This window comes from Osmerus eperlanus, chromosome 11, assembly GCF_963692335.1.
Source record: "Osmerus eperlanus chromosome 11, fOsmEpe2.1, whole genome shotgun sequence".
NCBI classification, from domain to species: Eukaryota; Metazoa; Chordata; class Actinopteri; order Osmeriformes; family Osmeridae; genus Osmerus; species Osmerus eperlanus.
In genome coordinates, this window is record NC_085028.1 from 11,794,597 (window position 1) to 11,814,711 (window position 20,115).

A 20,115-nucleotide genomic window follows, 5' to 3' on the forward strand; every position below is an offset into this window, starting at 1 on the left:
TGACCTGCAGCAAGTTAGCGCACGTGGGAGAGCCAGTAAAATGACTTCAACTCAAGTTAAAGGACTTCGACTCAAGTAAAATGACTTAGACTCAAGATCGACTCAATGCAATTTATCATGAAATAAGTAAAAATAAGGAAATGTGAGTTGCTCACCGTGTTGGATACTGTCACTCAGCCCGTTCGACACGTCGCTGCACCGTTCGCCGGCAGTCTGTTAAGTATGGCTGGCCACGCATGCAGGAGGAACAGTACAAGCAACGAAAGTAACTGTAGCGGGATTCAGGAACAACCCACGTGACTTTTTCTCGCGCACTTACTGCAAGTTACAAGATTAAAATGTCGAAATATGAAAGTATTACATTTACAGTTTCCTGGATGTAGGTCCTATTACACTGATTTCAGCGTACTGGGTTTAAGGCTCTTTAAATTGAGGACCTCAAACCAATCTTTCAAATCACCAAAGTTGGTAAAAAAGGTTGCTATTCAGTATCAGAATCATGTTCAGTCGCCAAGTAAGTGGTCACAAACAAGGAATGTATTTTGGTGGGCTTTTGGTGCATACAGAAAACATAATGAACAAAATAAAAATTTACAAAATGTACAACAAAATAAAATACTGGCAGAGCTATACAATAGAATATAAAATACGATAAATAAAGAAATATTGAATAAAAATAATAATGAATGTGTTAAAGTGACACAGAGTGTATGAGGTAAAGTGTCAGTGTCAGTTTGGGGCCTTGGTAATAAGGCCAGTAGCAGAAGGAAAGAAACTGTTCTTATGACGTGAGGTTTTGGTCTTGATGGACCGCAGTCTTCTGTGTGTCCAGGGTGGGAGGGGTCGGCCACAATCTTCCTCGCTCGCCTCAGGGTCCTCGAGGTGTGCAGGTCCTTGAGGGTAGGCATATTGCAGCCGATCACCTTCTCAGCAGTGCAGATGATACGCTGCTGCCACTGCCAAGGACAAGAGCAGACTGCAGCGTATCATCCGATGGATGATCTGATCATAACAGATCAGTGATGGAAGAGGTGAGGATGGACTCAATGATGGCTGTGTAGAATGCACCATAGTTGTCTTTGGCAAGTTTAATTTCTTCAGCTGCTGCATGAAGTAAATCCTCTGTTGTGCTTTCTTGGTGAGGGAGCTGATGTTCAGTTCCCACTTGAGGTCCTGGGAGAGGATAGTGCCCAGGAAGCGGAAGGACTCCACAGGGTTTACTGGGGCTGTATTCTTAGTAGTCCACAACCATCTCCACTGTCTTAAGAGCATTAGCTCTTGGTTGTTCTGGCTACACAAGGTCACCAGGTTATCTTAACTACTGATAGTGGTAGGTTATCTTGCTAACACATATCCAAAAATGCACAGTGTCCAAAACACTAAGAACATTATTCTAGTTTTCTAATACTTTACCATTGTGTTGGCCGGTAGGATTTGTAACGCAAATAGGCCTAATGTCAGTTTTCTGGTCATTTCCACAAAATTATGCATAAAGTAACTCTGCGATTGGGGCCACTATAAGATGCATTCTGAGTAAAACCTTTCACTTTGGCACCAACCTTTTAGTCCAGCATATGATCTGGACAAGTCATGGGATAAAGCCCCAGTTTATAAAAAAGTAACTTATTTGTTGCACAAATTTACCCTGTAACCAACACAGACATGTATGATATGACTTGTGCTTGGTTTGGAAAGATGTACATTTTTTCGAACATATAGGGGTACAAATGCAATAAGAAAGATGTCAGTGTGTGACCCATGGTGTGACCAAATTTATGTTGGGGGATGGGATGACTACTGCCTCGGGGCTGTCAAGGAATTTCCTAGGAGATTAGAAACAGTAAGTCTATTGTTATTAATGCTAGTAAACAGAAAACTCTGTGAAATCAACAATGAACTGTCCAATATAATAATTGGACAGTAAATTGGACAGTAAAAATATTTATCTCGGAGACAACATTGAATGTTGATTTTTGAATGAGGAAGGTTCACACATGCGCAGTGGTTGTAGCAGTAGCACTTTGCTTCTCCCAACTGTCACTGCCGCACCTGGCGCGAAAACCGGAGAAGAATGGAGGTTTCAGCTGTTCCAGAAGTTATAGGATTCAGGAATTATACTGACTGAAGAAGAGACAAAGAGATTCAGAGGTAACGTTAATGTTAAGCTGATATAGTGCGTTATATGTTTTTCACAACCTTTTTTTGTCAAAACGGAATGGACTTTTACCAAACTGAAGGCAAATGGCTAGCTGACGTTAGCATTAGCTATTTAGAGTGACTATTAGCTAGCTCAGGGGTTATAGAGCTCAGCTAGCGTTAGCTATCTAATGTCAGTTAATTAAATCTGCCATTTGCAATCCTAAAATTCAGTTAACGTTATGACCTGCATGACTAATGTGTGGCTTTGTAGACCATCTCTACTATAACGTTATGTTGATTTTATTTTTTTCCTTTTACCTCAGTATAATGTTAGCTGCTAGCTAGCTAGGTCGGTAGGAAATATTTTATGAAAAACGAAGGCACTTGTTCAATGTTAGTACATAGTTGATAAAAGCATGTTAATTCATTAGATAATTAATTGTGGAGCTGGCAAAGTGCCGCTGTACAGAGAACTGTCTAAATAGGAGTGTTTTTATGAGTAATGTTGAGTTAGGGGAATTGTGTAGGCTAACTTAAGTTTGGTTAAGTGAAGCCCTCGTGTGTTTTTCTGTTGCTGCAGATTTACATTTTCTCACACTCTACATTGTCACCTGGAGTCAGCTCTGTAACCGTGGCCCCAAGTTTTTGTGGTGAGTATTACATGAAATTGCAATTGCCATTATTGTTGTGTGGACTGTTTATGTCAAGACCGTTGATGGAGGTTCTTTCTGTCACAGACATTCACTTGCATGTATTTCAAAACACAAAACCTAAGGCGATGAAAAACAATCTGATCTCGGTAATCATGAGTTTTAGCAACGTTTTAACATGGGAGTGAACTAGTGTTGCACAGTAAACCTGTACTAAAAAGAGACACTTACATTGCTTCAGTGTTCCTGTGCATACATGGGAGACTCTGACAGAACGCTATCTCTGTAGCATTCCATCCAGTCCAGAACCCGGGGTCCTGAAGTCTCGACTTTTACGATACTCAAACGATGCAATGTTAATATACCTCTCTGATCTAACGAGTCTGACTAGCTGTCGTGACCTCTCAGGTGGGATTTGTCTACGATGGAGAGATGGTTGTTCTGCTAAGTTCTCCTGTCTCTGCACAGGAACTGCAGTGATCGTTAAGGAGTTTAATGACGAATCATGGTCAGAATTATGTTGTCCCATGCTACACCCCTTCACCAAGTTTCATACAAATCGGGCTGGTAGTTTTTGCTTAATCCTGTTCACACACAAACAAACCGACATTCAAACACTCACACGGGAGAAATTGCTTGCATGATACTTGTGTTTTTCTGTTGCTGCAGATTTACATTTTCTCACACTACATTGTCACCTGGAGTCAGCTCTGTAACCGTGGGCCCAAGTTTTTGTGGTGAGTACTACATGAAATTGCAATTGCCATTATTGTTGTGTGGACTGTTTATGTCAAGACCGTTGATGGAGGTTCTTTCTGTCACAGACATTCACTTGCATGTATTTCAAAACACAAAACCTACGGCGATGAAAAACAATCTGATCTCGGTAATCATGAGTTTTAGCAACGTTTTAACATGGGAGTGAACTAGTGTTGCACAGTAAACCTGTACTAAAAAGAGACACTTACATTGCTTCAGTGTTCCTGTGCATACATAGGAGACTCTGACAGAACGCCATCTCTGTAGGATTCCATCCAGTCCAGACCCGGGGTCCTGAAGTCTCGACTTTTACGATACTCAAACGATGCGATGTTAATATACCTCTCTGATCTAACGAGTCTGGCTAACTGTCGTGACCTCTCAGGTGGGCTATGGCTGCGATGGAGAGGTGGAGAGATGGTTGTTCTGCTCGGTTCTCCTGTCTCTGCACAGGAACTGCACACTCTTTTGCACTGATCGTTAAGGAGCCTAATGACGAATCATGGTCAGAATTATGTTGTCCCATGCTACACCCCTTCACCAAGTTTCATACAAATCGGGCTGGTAGTTTTTCGTAATCCTGTTCACACACATACAGACCGACATTCAAACACAGAAGGAAGACTGCCAATGGAAACTAGCCTTTTGGATATAATTGGGTGCATTTACATTTTAATGTTCATGAATGTACACTGTCCCTCTTGATCAAATAAATTGAATTGAAAAAATTGAAGAGAAAACATTACCTTTCATCCTGCAGCGGCTTTGCCTGGGTCGGTCATAAACAGTGGGGCATCGGATCTATTTACGTTTTTTTTTTACTATTTTCGGATATGGTTTGTCCTTAATGGAAGGTAGAAATTATTAACCGGTTGTTTTCAAGCCAAGTGAAAAGATGCTGAACATATCATTAAAGAATTGTATCTTTTCTTTTGACCAGGAAATGGCTGAGACCGATTTCCTCAGTGCCATGGAGAGAACGACAGTGGGGATCTATGTTGTGAAAGACACTGCCAGCAGTGAACCCTCTGATGTCAGGATAGTCCTCGAAGGTGTGATGGTGCTTCAAGATCTTGAGAATGTAGCACTTGCTTCTGCAATGTTGTTTGGGCTCTTATGCCTTGAACATGCAGCACCCTACAAAGCTCCGCTACACCTTTGAGGCATTTCAAAAGATCATCATGGAGCCTCAGCATCAGACACTTAATAATATGAGCCTGTCAGCTGCAAAAACAGAACTTTTAGTGACACTAACTGACCATGCACAGTTGCCCTATATAACGTTGCAGCCCGGTTCACAGCAATCTTGCTCAATGCTGGACCAATTTTCATGAATTAACCACTAGATAGCCTAAATTTATATTGATTGGCTGTAAATGTAGCTGTTTTTTAAGTATGCTTGTTTTTCCACTGTCCAATTAACGTTTTTATATCTATAATTTCTTTAAATTGACTGATTAATACTGTAAATGTGCTGACATTCCTTTTTGATTAAAAGTACATATTCAGTATTTATACATTGTTGTAGTTTTTTTTTTAGTTGGCACAACCACAATTCTACAGGGAATCACTGTTGGTACACAGGGCATTTTCATAAATTAACTACTAGAAAGCCTACATTTACATTGATTGGCTGTAAATGTAGCTATCTTTATGTACTAAGCTTGTTTTTCCACTGTCCAATGAACATTTTTATATCTATAAATTCTTTAAATTGACTGATTAATACTGTAAATGTGCTGACATTCCTTTTTGATTAAAAGTACATATTCAGTATTTATACATTGTTGTAGTTTTTTTTTTAGTTGGCACAACCACAATTCTACAGGGAATCACTGTTGGTACACAGGGCATTTTCATAAATTAACTACTAGAAAGCCTACATTTACATTGATTGGCCGTAAATGTAGCTATCTTTATGTACTAAGCTTGTTTTTCCACTGTCCAATGAACATTTTTATATCTATAAATTCTTTAAATTAACTGAGTAATACCGTAAATTTACAGACATTTGTCTTGGGGTTTATGTATTTCTTGCGTTTTTATACATTTTTTCTTAGTCATTATACAAAAAAAAAAAAGAAATTACTGTAAATAGACAGGAATGTTTCATGTAGCAACAAACAAATGCCCTAAAATTACGGAGATTAACCTTAAAGTTAGTTGTTTTTAAATGTATTTTAACATAGTATTTTAGTTTTTCTGCGGTTTAATTAACATTTAAGAACAGTACTAAACTGTAATTTAATTCATTTTGGCTGTAGACCATGCACTGTATTTTTACAGCTTATTACATGTAATTTTGTGGTATGATTATTTACTGTAATTTTACAGAATCGGTCTGGAAACTTTGCTGCCAGTGCTTTCTCTGTTATTTTACGTGATTTTTTTTTACAGTGTGTGTATGAGGGATGACATTGGAAGTTTTTGAGAGAGAGAGAGTAGCAAGCAAGACTGCTGTGATGCAAAAGACTGTGTATAGTGGAACATCGTAGCTGGATATAATCACAAAATAGGCTCCAGAATTAAATAACAAAGAGATGTGCTACATGCAGGTTCCTATTGCACATTAAATCACAGTAAAGCACATGCACTGTATCTCATTGCTCTATCATAGCAATCTATGTTGCCGAAGTAAACTGGTAAACAAACCAAGTTTGTCAGCTTAATCAACAAACTGCATTGAGTAAACACAAACATTGTTGACAAATTCGCAGAAGGCACCATCAGGTATGCTTCAATAGTTGTGTGGTAACATTTTTTACAGGAAATTCATTTATAATGTAATCATAGGCAATCAATTTCAAGATGCTGAAGATGTTTATTCTGTCTTTGTGGATACAAATATCCATCAATGCAGTGGCAGTCCAAACAACCCTGTCTGCTGGAGCATAGCAATGAAGAGGGAGAAGGAAGAGTGAGCCAAGGCTAGTTGAATGTTGGCTGAAAATAATACTAGTGCATGGTTAATTAGCAGCAGGTTTTCTTTTGTTCACAAGGACTGTCCCATTGATCATATTTGTGTTTTCTGCAAGCCTTTATTTTAAAGAAATGCAACAGTTTTTGTGGCGCATTTCCAAAATTGGCCTATAATTAGCAGATGGTTCTGCCTAATTGGTCTTTAACATTGTAACCAATTTTGAATACGTTGTGGGTAAAAAAGAAGCCAGTTTACTCAGTCCCAAAAAATCCTGTGAAATATAGAAAGAAAGAAAATATATAAAAAATAATATGCTGACTCAATACACATTCAGTGTGGGCATGGGGCGTGGGTTAGAAAATAGTTACATTTTGAATTGAAGCTTCTAAACAGGTCATGCTCACAATGATGAAACACATTTCCAACTGCTAGTACTGTAAGAAGTCACCTTGCCTTCCACTTGGAAACCAAACTGGGGTTACTGGTCACACAACCAAGCACTTCTTTTTCCAGCCCATCCTCTCCAAGAACCACTTTCCTGTTAAATATAAACATTATGTTTTAGTCACAGCCACATATGTCAGCGCAATAGATTGCAGTATATTGTTTTTATTATTGTTGCTTGCTTTTTTCCACAGGTACACTTGGACTTATAGCAGTTCATGTTGTTTAATTGTAACTTGTTTAACTACATGCTCTTATGGTTCTTCCCTTTGGCACTTATTTTGGTTGTTCACAATGTGTGCTTCATGTTTTGGCTACTCGCAATGTTTTGTGGCTATCTCGTTGTTATGATCAGTGACCTATGCACTTTGTAAAGCTCTCTCTTGGAAGTCGCTTTGGATAAAAGTGTCTGCTAAATGAATAAATGTAAATAAATGTAAATGTCAGTCTCCATGCAGGGAGTAAACAAAATCATGGAAGATTAGGTTGAACCGAATGTACCGTACAATAAAACTCCATAAAAAATGGTATGTCGTCTAATCAGAATGTGTGTTGATTCATTTGGCCTGTGTGTTTAAGTGGATCTCTAAAGAGAGGAAGTTATTGCGCTACACCTGGTGACGTGATAGAGGGGATGATGTTAGTCAGGCAGAGAGCATCAGACATAAATGCCTCCAATGAGGTTTTACATGGAATGCTACCAAACAGATGGAATGATTGGTTTCCAATTTCTCCCATCTGAGAAATTTAGCCAATGGCTGTTCCTTGTGCCAATTAACCTACCTATAAGCTCCTTCCCATCCCCTGTGTGACTCAACCTGCCAAATAGGCTTTTGGCCATCAACTTAATTTTAGTGATGGGAACAGACACCCTCTGCTTCAACCTGACAAAAATACCAATACTTAATCTATACTGAGTTGTACAGTTGGATGGTTCACTTTTTCTTATTATCAGTATACCACATTTAAACTGCTTTCAAAGTAAAAGGGTGGTTTTATTCACTTCATTTTATTAATGTATTCACTTTATTATTAGACAAGAAACTGGATCTTAAAAACATCACAACAAAACATGAATATTCATGTTAAATAAGTCCATCAATTAATGTTGGATTTTGCTGTGCAGTACATGAAGCCATACAATTAATTAAGGATTCAAATTACAACTAAAAAAGGAAAAAAACAAGATCCTGGGTATGATTAAAAGTTAACAACTCACGCTAAGGGTTAAGATCTGCATAAAAAAACACAATAATTATCCTGACATTTTCCATTCACCACATTATGTCAGTACAATATGACTCCTGAGACAAAACCATATCTCTTTAACTAGCAGAAAAAATCCTGCTGCAACAATTCACGGATGGGTCAAAGCACTGCAGGCACCCATGGTCAAGTAAATTAAGTTTGATGTGTTTTGCCTAACTTCATACCCAGGTGTTAAATCAGGCAGAAGATTCTGGGATTCAGCACTAAAGCAACCTTTATTGTTAAAAAAATAGGAAAGGACTGCCTATTTTATTTGTACAAGGTACAGCACAGTCCAGTAGTGATGCTTGTTTAGGGGTTGTTTAGTCTAGAAATACAGTGAGTTACTGTTACAGATACTTTCAAGGTAGCTGTGTGTCAGTTCTCCCATGAGGTGATAGCTGATGACAAGCTGGGCTCATATTGGCTCTTTCAAAATTGCCTATTATATTTCCATGGTAATCATCAAGATTTTTGTATGACCTGTATAACATTCTATGTTAAAGATGCAGACCAATACCATAGATTTCCAATACAATAGATTATAATTCTGATTATGATTCAGATAATTCAATTTCAGAGGCAAGAATTTAACTTGATCTATGGTTTCCATTAAATGTATCTAATGTACCAAAGGAATCTCATTTGTTCAAGCATTGAACGGTATGCCCTATTTCTCTCTAAGATAGTGTAACGGCTTAGGAATTGAACAGAGATGGTAAAATTAGTAGTCTTTAGTGAGTTCTACAAAATCAATGTTTTGAACTTGGACTTTATTAGAATTGTAGTTCTTTTGTGACTAATCTCATGATAAAATACGGCTTCTGAACAAATAATTTTCAATTTTTTAATGGGTAATGAAGTAGGATATGAAGGGGTCCATTAGTAACAGTAGATACCCTGTAATGTAATAACTGTGTGCTTGTCAGTAAAGTCAAAGGTCTGACCATCTACCAACATGTTCTTGCTCTTCAGGTTATCAGGAAAGACAGATGTACAGAGATTTGACACACTGCATACCCATAATGCAATTAAGCAGGTGTGTAATCGTGTACATGTGCATGAGTGTTGGCTGTGTATGTGTGCTGACCATAGAACACTCTCTCTTACTCTCTGCTGCATGCTCATATCTGTTATTTGCATACAGCAGGCCTTTCTGACCCTTGAGTCCAACTCTGCATGCAACCGCATATTAATTATGATAGAAGTCAATAAGACAAACAAATAACAAACAGTCTATGATTGTACCCCTGGGAACTAAGAGGAAATGGAGGCTGTCATTTACCATCTTGCTTGTTAAAAAAACAATAAAACTTCTGCTATTGTTGCTACTACTACAATCTATGTCCATGGACTAGCCACAACTTTATAATTGAAATGCTTCTTAACTTATTAAGCCTTTTTATGTCACACTTTGTAAAGGGTTGTTTTTGATTGCACAAATTCCAACACGCCACCAAATTGGATTTGAATGGCTTTAGATTTTTTTAATTATTATTTTTTACAATAAATTCAGAATTTGAATTTTAACGTCATCAACCGCAATAACAACCTACTGAGATTGATAAATGCATTATTCTGATCGGGTATTGTCAGTAAAATTATTGACAATACCTGAGTAGATCCTAGATCAGGACCATGGACAGCTCTACTCACATGTTCCACACTAGCCAGGCACTGCACACATTAGTTTGCACACATTTGACCTTTTTTACAATTGTCCCACACCTCTCATCTCACAATGGAAACATTTCCTTGCTTGTATATTGAGACTGTTATTGAGGCTGAACTACAATATTACATGAACATTCATGCAATGTACAAGTCAGTTTAGCAATTTTTGTCTTCATGTCGTTTAATTTGTTTCACTAGATATAGATGTACTACTAGTGTTCGGCTGGTTTCGCAAACCTTTGCTCTAGTCAATGTGACATTATGCAGCAGCAGAACCTGTCCTAGAACAGAGAGACAATGTCTCGGATATATTTCCTTTGGTTGTTAATGCAAACTGTTCATACCAAAATGCTCAAACCATGTCTTTTTCATCAGAAACATTGTATTGATCATATTCTGTTTTTAGAGATCTGTTCAAAGTGCTAATATGAACAAACAAAAAATGTATAACTATGCACCGATTAAAAAGAAAGGACACTCGAACCCACAGAACTGAATTTTCATTCTGTCAAATATTATTTTCTATCATGTACATATAAAGTATACTGCATGCAATTACTGTTTTTTTGTTGTTGTTGATAACCATTCCACTATCAGGACTGAGCCTAAAATATGTATCACCCCTGGGGACTGACTGCCTTTGCCCTATACTGTTGCCCTATACTGTGTGTTAATGAAAAGTGCTTTGACTGTATTTCTTCTCTGATATCCTAAAAAGCCCCCATGGGACATTTAGTGCTGGTGAAGGAAGGATATCTGGTTACCACAGTGATCTGTGGGGCTGGGGTCTTAGGTAGGCTGCTAAGGAAACACAGATGCTACCTGAGCCAGTCTGGAGAGCAGCGATAGTCCTACAGAGTGACATTGTCACTCATCCCCAGCTCTTCCACCGCCTTTAACAGTTAATCAATGACGATATAAACTGACTTTCAAATTGCTCTCTCGCAAAGTTGAAAGTTATTACAAACTTCATAGCAATCTAAAAATATCGATGTATGTTTATCTGAGAGATAGGACTTTTACATTTCCCCCAGACACAATAAATAACAATAAAAAAAGCACTTGTTCAGTGTTCCACCTACATCCCCAGCATCCGTGCAGACATAACCATATTCCTAACTTGCATGAACATCAAGATGAGCACAGCCCATGTGGATCTTCAGGTCATTACTGCCTCCGCAAGAATACGGAGTTTGTAAATGAACTTGTGTTAAGACATCCCTGCATGTCATCTTCACTGGTGCAGTCACTGTTTCTACAAAGCTACTCCAGCCTGTTCTGACCTGTGTAGTTCTGCAAGAAGACTCTGTTGGCCCCAGGAGGTAAGGACAAGCATCAAGGAGTCCCTCTGTCTTGCTTTATGTTTGATAGTTATACGAGGTGGGCCTTGTGGCTAAGCTTCTGTAACACTCTGTCCCTCAGGACCTACTGTGGGCTTATAATTTCTCTCATCACAGGATATACTTGAAACTTGACTTTGCGCAAGGGCACACATGGACAGTCCAGTGTCCTATGGGATTTCTGGATTTTCACACATTTTGTTACCCTCATAAATGTCATTGGCAGGAACTGGCAGTGAGTGACAGTCCTGCTCAGAGTTTTGATGCACAGGTGGACAATGATTCCTCAATGATCGCTGTGACTGGAACTGATGAGAATCTAGAGTGCATGAAGATAATGGCTTAGTCACACAGGAGGAATAGAGGAGTGTTAGCAATGGGTGAGGGTCACCTAAAACATATGCTTAACATCTTGTTATTCAGGTTCTACTGCAAGACCTGTATCAATTGGATTACGCTTTTTAGACTTTCAGGAAAGAGGTCATTTACACAAGGTCAGTTCGAACAGAAAATCTGTCTTTATTGGGATCCTGTCATTTTCTAAGGGAAAACACATAGCTGACTGCATCTCTGCCTAAAACAGTTGTAACTTATGACTGTCGAGAACCCTTCCTCACGACGGACCCTGCAGCTTGAGACAGTTTCTTACTTGCTTCCTGTGGAGTCTGTCTGACCGTGCAGAAATGTTAACGGCACCATGTTATAAATGAAGGAGAGACAGGGTAGGAAAATAAGCAGGTCTATACAGAAGTGCAAGAGACGCATCATTTCAGATGCATTAAGCGAGACGGGATTCAATTTCCTCCTGCTTGCCGGTGCGTGTCTCTCTCGTCTGTCACTTCCGCTCTACTCCTAGGTATGATCGAGGGACACCATCGACAGATTTCCCATCACTGCATATTTGGTGGCATGTGCCACTTCTCCCTTTGTCCCTGACCCAGGGTGCACACGGAGACTGAGTCAAATCAGCGTACCTCTGCTAAACCTGGTGCCTATCAATGTCCATTTGATTGAATGTTACTGTCTACCTTGGCACATTGCCAGCTCCTGTTATGTGGAGAACTGTCATCTTGACACAGTAATGATAACTATGGGCAATATGGGTCAGCCCTGCAAGTCTTGACGAATTGACAAACATTACTTGGAGGTTATTCAAACTGATGGAATTTCAGGGTGTCAATGCATGATTATTTGAGTTGTCATGATGCATGCCTCTGAAATCCTTTAATATATCAGATCAAGCAAAGGATGATGTCAATCTGTAGGGGACTGGTGATCAGAGTATCCTTCATACTAATATCATGGACAGAATATTTGTGTGGGAATATGACGCAACAGCAAAATATTATTCAACATACTAATTTGATGTACTAAACCATGTCACATTTCTAAGTGTGTTGTCTGGTACAGTTTTATTTGTGGAAGTTTCCTTTACAATCAGTGCTGTCTAGGAGTGTGAAATCCAGCATGACAGATGGAAAGAATGACCCAATGACCTTTCATGGACTCTAGATTTGACAGAAAATCTGTTTGTGGCTAAAATATCTGTTTTACATTTTAATCGATCTTCAGGAAACAATTATTATAAATATCAATTTCAAAATCATCCTCTCAAAGATTTCTGTAAACATGTTGTCTTTATATCTTTACTCAGCATATATTATTATTATTATTATTTTTGGTCTGTTCAGAGGGCTTTACTTGTTTCATATTCAAACACAATTGAATCAATGTTTGCACTCTCAAATAATGCCTTTTCCAGTTTGCATTTGTATTGTTTGACCTAATCTAACCTCAATTAAATCTTTTCAAACTAAATATGCCCTTACTGTATATTGTACTATCCTTTACAGAAGAGTTTACTTTATGTAACATACTTTTGTACAGCCATCACCTGGTGTCTTGTACTGTAAATTAATTGAAGTGGCATTGAATGAAATTTGCAGCTGAAATGTGATTAGCAGCTGGTGATTTTGTTAACTCACTCTAAACATCTTTTCGATTAGTAATAGATACACAAACCTGTTATAGCCCCGTAACTTATTGTACACCATTGTTTGTCAACATCCTTAACTTCTCTCTTTAATTAGCTAACAGAGTAACCAATATGACTTTGGGAACTACTTAAATCAGTTCAATTCGCAAGTGTAATGATAAGTAGGAACTATTATTGTCAAATGCAAGAAATGCAGTGCTAAGGATGTATATGGAAATAAAGATGAAACTGTTGGCTGGCAGGCCTTCTCTTTTGCCTTTTTTGCAACACTGGGAGGATACTGTGAATGTAATGAATGTTATGTAATAATCAAATGACTGCAGTGTATTCTGGTTTACTGACAAAGTGACTTAAACGAAAACAGGTCTGCTAAACGCATTGGAAATGACAGTCATCACTGTATTTTAGATCCCATTAATCTTGCTTTACAACTAAACTACAGTGTGGCTAATTACATGGCATGAGAAATAGATTTAAACATGCCATCTTGGGGCCAAAACATTAGTTACTACTAAAGTGAGTTTGCTAGCAGTAATTTAAATGAAGAAAATAAATTAAACATTAACATCAGTGAAAAGCACAGGCAACCAACTTCCCTAGTTCCAACAACAGTGCACAAGATTGCGAAAGGCACTAAAGGAAGTAATTCTCCCTCTCTCTTTCTTTTCAGTCAACAGGAAGACTGCGTTAATAGGGGAGGACAAGTGAAGCACTTCTAATTACATTTGTAATGATTTGTTTTAGAATCAGCTCAATCAAACTCAAATAAAACAACATTTTACTTCATGAATATACGAGAATGGCATAAACTAATATCTAACTACTGGCAATACTTATTGTAAAGTTAAACATTTTGAGACATGGGAATTGCTATGTATGGTATTAAATGTTAGCGGCTAGGATGTTGCAATTGAAAGAAGGGCCATCCTGCTATTGAATATAAATGGCCAAACAGGTCGCAAACAGGAAATGACACAGGTTCTCAACACACCCAGTATGTCTCAATTCTCCTGACAGTTGAAATTGTGGATCCTTATCACAGTCCCCAGCGTCAATGCAACACCTCTCTGCAATTGATGATATGACAACCTAGTGTCCATGGTTGCAAGCAAATTAATTCATTTTCTGGTGCTTTTCCCTCATAGTCTAGGTCAGTCCAGGCTACAGTCTTCTTTTTTTTCTTGAACAGTTTCACCCTAGCTCCTGACAGATTCTTTAATAAACTGATTAGCAATGGGTTAGCACTCCTTTTAATGGCCAAACTTCCACTCATGAGGATGTAGGTGCAATATGTTAACATTTCATGGCCAGAAAAATAACATTAGATCACTCTACACTACAATCGGTGACATCACAGCAAATATTGATGAAGGACCTGTGATTACATGGGCATAATAAATAATTGTCTGTTATTTGGCAACCATAACCTGTTTTGGGTTGCACATCCAAACAATAACTGATTTGTTATCTTCACCGTTATCTTAAAACTAATCCCTAATAGAGATTTGGGAGAGAATTTGAAGGTGCCTGAAGTAGACAAGCATGATTAAGAAGATGCATATCTTCTGGCCTGATTATAAGCCGTGATATGTTAAATTAAAACTGGAACAAATCAAGTGGGAGTCTTTTCGGTGTTCCATTGAATATTAATTAAGGTGATTAACTGAGATAAATTGCAATTTAGAATGTAATTGGTAGTGAGATGACATTGGAAGTTCATGCAGGACTGGAATTAAATGAAGCCACACTGGACCTTACGCTAATGGGTTCTGACTAATCTATAGCTTTAGAGTAGAATTGATTACAAGCTTTAAGTAGCACTGGTTGAAAAAACATATAGTGATTGCGCACATACTGTAGGTTGAAAACATGCTCTGGAGTGAAGATTTCTGCTGGTGGCAGAAAGCATGAATGAGTTAAATGAACAGTAAGACAACAACATGGAGTAAAATGCATTTGGCTTATAAACAGGAACCACAGGCCTCTGACTCCATGGGGGTAGGGTTTGTGTTCCTCGCTGACTGAAGAGTGTCTGTCATACAGCATAAGAGGAATTTATTGTGCAACCACAACCAGAATGTTCCCACTGGATAGCCAACTTGGCAAATGACTGGCAGAAAAAAGCAGGCAACTGATTATTTAGGTTAAAAAGTATTAAATGGCTGAAATACAAAACAGTTATATGAACGGTCTTCTGATGATTCTAGAAATGTTTGTAGCCTTTTCCTTGTAAGTGAGAAAAATAACAACAATAACAAAAAAGAAGTACAATGGACCTTTGATACCTCTCTGTGATTGTTCCATTCAAAAACTGGTGTTACAAATAAATTGCTTGAAGGCCAGAATCCTTCAGGACTTGTCATGAAATCTCTGTACAAAAACTATGCGGTCTAATACACAAACCCATAACATCTACAGTATGTACCTTTCACAACACACTGGAAAGAAATCATTGACCTCATAGAACTTGTTGACCTCTTTCAAATCATATACAAAGAAATTATATTCTTTACATTCATGTTTTCAAACCCACTCTGTGAATGTCGTGAATGTACTGCTACTTTAAAAGGATTTGATTATTTAAGCCAAATTTTACATTTAAGGACCTCTAGAATGTCATAAATCATGCTGGTGGTTCATTCATAAGATTTATGCCTTTGTCATTTTATACATGTATGATTCATTATTTATAAATTTTGGGATTTTGTAATATAAACTCAACCTAGTGTACTCTATGTGACTAAGCTATTATAGCCTCTACACACTGGCCTTTATGATCACTCAGACCAGACTGAGATGCTAAACCCAACGCTTATTAACTGAAATAAAGTCATTCATCTCAGAAGTTACTGAGTGTGAAATAAACAGAACAGAACATATATCTAAATTTGGGTTGTTTTGAGATCAGAGAAGACAATGACACTTGGTGGGGGGAGTTTAATGAGGCAGTAAATGATTCTGGAACCACTGACACGCGGAAGCTGTTGATTCCTACTGATTAGACTTGTACTTTTTGTATTCTGAAAACCCAAAGGTTCTCTGGGAAAGGTGAATTACTTTGTGTCCTCGATTAAACTTAAAATCTTTGTTAGAGGCACTCTCTAGGGATCTGAAATGCCAGGAAACGTCATTCATTTGAAAGCCCTGGGATATTCGAAGATTGTTTTGACATAGCAATGATCTAGCATGCGGCTCATGAACATTACTTTGCAAAGTATGTTTTTCTCAATCTGAAGAACAGGCATCTGTCTGCAATAGAAAGGTAGTAAATGAAGTTGGGTCAATCATGTACTCCCTTAATGGAAAAGAAATCCAGAGGTAATTATTGAATATGCCAATTCAACAAAAAGCTATTTAAATGGACTTGAATGTTTGATTCTGTTTATGCCCCTGGCAATGAAAACATACAATTTGCTAAGAACAAATCTGATACTGAACAATGAATGCGAGGTACACTGTCATTAGCTCCACTGTAATCTCTCACCATATCTAATGGCGGTTTAATGCAAAGACCTGGAACATGTTGGTTTTTACACCTATAAACAACAGGTTAAAGACAGAAAAAAACTTTTTTTCTGAATTCCAAACATCCCATGCAGAAAACAGGCAAAGGGCTGTTCCTCAGTTATTCAAAAAGATGTCCCACTCACAAAACAAACCTACGCCCCCGTGGCTGATTGTTGTGTTGCGGCACCCCATGCTGTGGTCACATGAGCAGGTCATGAAGGGACTAGTGTGCATGATTTGTGCTCATATGGAGGGAAATCCTAGCAGATGATTATTGGAGTAGAGCTCCTTGACCTCCCTCCATTTCCAGAATGACACTGTAGAAATCCGTGTGGGCCATGGATCTTGTTTTTCTCACCTGAGAGTCTCTGCTGACGTTGTTGTTTTCATGAATCTAAAGGTTTCAAGAGGCATAAGTGCATGATGTACTTGTGCAGCAAAAGCCTTTTATAATATATTTTATAATGTATTGCTTTCTCTAGACCAGTAGTGAGTGCTGGTGAAAATGACAGTTCTGTAGTTCACTGTAAGTGATGCTTTGCCAGCGGGCGCAGACTCTGCATTCTATGCAAAAACAATTTTCCTCCAGTCACCCAGTTCCACTGACTCCATGCCAAAGAAAAGTAACTTGAAAAGCATTAACCAGATGCACACAAACAGAAAGCTTTTGTGTCTTTCTGACTTCAAATCAGATTATTTATTTTTTTACACACAGAAAGATTTGCGTCATGCAAAGTTAAAGGGTGGAACTTAACGTATCTGGATGAATATTGTTTAGTTAAGGGAGTCTCCTGCTGATAGTTACATTGATTAAAGAGCAAAGTTGAGAAATGCAACAGAGCTTTTGATAAGAACATGCAGATGAAAACATGAAAACTTGCTTACACAATATCATGCCCGTTATTCCTTTCATATTTAACTCAATGAAGACTGTTTGAAAGCTTGAGTTGAGTTGAGCTGAATGAGGGTTGAACAACAGTGGACATTCTTATTCATGCATTAAATGGGATGCACTAAACTATATTTGGTGATATAAGGGCTGAGAATTATACTATTTTTGTATTTTTTTTCCTTACTGTTCTTTTAGGCTAGAACCATTTAAAAGTTTCCATTATCATTTCACAAATGATTACTGAAATTACAAGCAAGTTCCTATTATGCTTCAACAATCCCTCCAATATATGAAATCCAATTCCGTTATGCTCTAAATCCTTTGCATAAATTCTGCCTTAAACAAAAAGACAAATGGATAATAAAAAAAATTCTACACTTTTCTATTCTATACTATTCTCTTCTATTATATCATACTCTATTTCAATGTACCCGTAGTCAAATTGAAAAATGAAGATGAATTGTTTAGTTATTTTTCACATTTCAAATTTGTCAATTGTATCTAGTACAAGTACAGGACAGGTACATTTACATTCTTAGTCCTGCTCCTCATGATCCTGATTATTCGTTTCTTAGCCTACATACCAAGAAAAAAATAACTCCTAATCATATGTGAACTTAACAGTACAGATTACTTATCAGGCACCCGCCTACATTAAACATTTAAATTTGTATTCAATTTAGTCCATGCACAGCCAAATACACATCACTTAAATTCATTCAGTCCCCCATAAAGAGTGTCATTATTTGGAACTGTGCTTCCATCCAGTTAGCATAAAAGCCAATTACGGTGAACAACGGAATGTTAACTGGCTCATTAGATAGTAGGAGACAAAACAAATGTCACATTTCCATATGGGTACTGCTGTTTAACTTGATAGAAATCTAGAAGGGATGAGATACTGGAACAGTGACAATAGTGGACTTCTAGGTTACCTCATGTTCCTATTGACCTGCAGATCTAACTCAGGAGCATAGCATACACCCCCAGGTTACGTTGTGGAGTTTACCGTCTCTCTGAACCCAAACATGTTAATGTGTTACAGGTCATGATGTAGATGATAATAATACACTCAAGCAGCAGTTTAATCGTCATTGACCTCAACACAAATCTGACCTGTGGGGAAATACACATGGGAATTGAAAAGTGACCCTTGCCGGACTACTGTGGTCTACAATTCAGTTTACACCAAATAGAGACTCTTTGAAAAGGGACAATGTTTATCTGCCCTTTGGCTGCTTTACTCTGGTATGCCAACCTCTGTGGAAAGAGGTTAAAGCGGACTGTCCTGTCACTCTCTTTTATAGAAAAGTGAAATGAATAACAATAGAAAATCAATCCTGAGCATGACTGAGTACTCACTAAATTATGATCAAGCAAAGTTCAGATGCAGCATCACAGGATGTTCACTGCTGCTAACAAATTAAGCGATCAGTCTCACTAAAGAGAATCACTCAGAATTCGAGTTTAGCTTGTGCAGTCATACAATCAGCTTTTGTACTTAATAAGGTAGGTTTAAAAAGTTGTGAAAGAAACACTTCTGTGGAAATCATTCTGAATTTCTGTAATCTCACTAATCCCATTTAATGCTGTGTGAATTGACAATAAAAAAGAAATTATATATAGCCAAGTCTTCGTGACTGCTTGTGGTGCACCCAAACTAGCTGCCATTCTGATTTTATAATTTGGTATTATGACGGCCATTGCCTGTGAGAAAAGGCACAGTTATCAAAGTGATGGTAATACCACAACAATTGTTCGACATCAAAAAAAGAGATACTCACAAAATAGAATGCTTCACTTGTTCATCTAATCAATGGCCATCCACGGTATCAGCCCAACTGCAGACATACGTAGGCACCCAGTCAAACACACACTCACACATACTCACACACAAAGAATTTGTACATGCAGCTGGGATTTATCGTGTCTGACAGCCAGGTTAGTCCAGGCTAACCAATCTTTGGGGCGCCTATAAAACACAGGATATCAGAACAAGCCACACTGGATGACACAGGAATTGCACTCCTCCTGGTATGGTGAAGCATAGTGACACCGAATGACCTTTTAATCTCTTCCTTAGATCTCTGAAGAAAATAGTGCTGCATTTCTACTTATTCACTCAGGATGAGGCTTCCTAGAACGTAGTACACCCTCCAGCAGTAGAGTGAGACTGTGGAGATTGGAAAACAGTGTGGGTGGCTTGCTGCTAAGAAGTTTATTCATGTTAAATTCACTCATGAGCCATGACTAAAAGAGACACACTTTGTAATTCATCACAGATACCATGTACTGTTCTATATACTAGTAACAAAAACAGACAAGAATAAAATACTACAGAAACTGACAGAAATGTAACAACAGACCAACACCAGCCTTGTATTAAAAGTGAACTCACGCAGGACAGCTACAGTACCACCCATACCCACTTATCCCCTCTACCACATACAACCAAACACACACACATGCATACACTAACACCCGCACACACATAAATGTGGATATATTTTCCAATCTCCACATCTAATCTATCTCACTCTATAGTT

The 20,115-nt window shown here is 38.0% G+C and overlaps 1 long non-coding RNA gene across 1 annotated transcript; it reads left to right on the plus strand.

Moving 5' to 3' along the window:
- Positions 1-2,041: 2,041 nt before the first annotated feature.
- LOC134029325 (uncharacterized) lies at positions 2,042-5,125 on the plus strand. Its single transcript, XR_009931632.1, has 4 exons — positions 2,042-2,148; positions 2,720-2,789; positions 3,459-3,526; positions 4,489-5,125. It is a non-coding gene; the product is annotated as an uncharacterized LOC134029325 (long non-coding RNA).
- Positions 5,126-20,115: the final 14,990 nt, after the last annotated feature.